The sequence below is a fragment of the Trachypithecus francoisi genome, unplaced genomic scaffold, assembly GCF_009764315.1.
Source record: "Trachypithecus francoisi isolate TF-2019V2 unplaced genomic scaffold, Tfra_2.0 Contig01039, whole genome shotgun sequence".
Classification (NCBI taxonomy): Eukaryota; Metazoa; Chordata; class Mammalia; order Primates; family Cercopithecidae; genus Trachypithecus; species Trachypithecus francoisi.
Genome location: NW_022681090.1, coordinates 8,029 through 9,037, shown reverse-complemented (window position 1 = coordinate 9,037; position 1,009 = coordinate 8,029). Strand labels below are relative to the sequence as shown.

Sequence of the window (1,009 nt, the reverse complement as noted above, 5' to 3'; positions counted from 1 at the left end):
TTACAACTCCACAGTAAAAACCAGTGACTTCTGAAGAGGGATTCTGAATCATAAACCCCAAGGATTTGGAAGAGTCACTTTTTCATGTGTCATCCTCACTTGTTGGGGACATGTGTGTGTGGCTTCATGATTGATTGCCTTATGCAAACTCTAATTTTGTACACAAGTCTACGCTGGTTATTCTACAGAGGTGGTCCAATTCCCCATTTATTTGCCCCTTTTCCTGCCATGCTGTTATCCCTTAAAATGAGCTTTCTTTTTCTTTTCTTTTCTTTTCTTTTCTTTTTTTTTTTGTAAATGTGTCCAAGGCATGAACCAGGCATAGACACAGATGAGAAGCCAAGCTGGGATGAACAAGGGGTTGCTTTTTCCCTGGCTGATATGAGACAGTCACCACTAACCAGATGCCACTTTACCCAGGTCAGGGACATAAAATGAGCTTCTTAGGGCAAATCAGAAGGGCACTCAAGGAGAGTCAGAGATAGGTTTGGATCTGTGTTCCCACCAATCTCATGTCAAATTGTATTCCCCAGTTTTGGAGGTGGGGCCTGGAGAGAGGTGATTGGATCGTAGGGGTGGGTCCTTCATGAATGGTTTAACACCCTCTGCTCAGTGGGATTCTCATCATAGTGAATGAGTGAGTGAGTGAGTGAGTGATCACAAAGTCTTTGGATAGTTCCAAACTGTGTAGCACCTCCATCATGTCTTCCTCTCTCTTCTTCCTGCTCTAGTCATATAAGATGCTGTCTCCCACTTCACCTTCCACTATGACTGTCAGCTCCTGAGGCCTCCCCAGAAGCAGAAGCCACCACACTTCCTGTACAGCCTACAGAACTGTGAGCGAATTAAACCTCTTTTCTTTATAAAGTACCCAGTCTCTGGTATTTCTTCTTAGCAGTGCTGAGGCAGGATAGGTAATCAAGGAAATGACCATGTTCTCTGTGTGCAGCAAGCACGGTAACAATGACAGTACTAAGCTTCAGCATTTGCATTGTTATTGAGCTCATTC

At 44.0% G+C, this 1,009-nt stretch overlaps 1 non-coding gene across 1 annotated transcript; it reads right to left on the bottom strand.

Annotated features, from left to right (window-relative positions):
- Positions 1-295: 295 nt before the first annotated feature.
- LOC117090592 lies at positions 296-430 on the bottom strand. Its single transcript, XR_004440071.1, has one exon. It is a non-coding gene; the product is annotated as a small nucleolar RNA SNORA48 (small nucleolar RNA).
- Between the last annotated feature and the right edge of the window lie 579 nt (positions 431-1,009).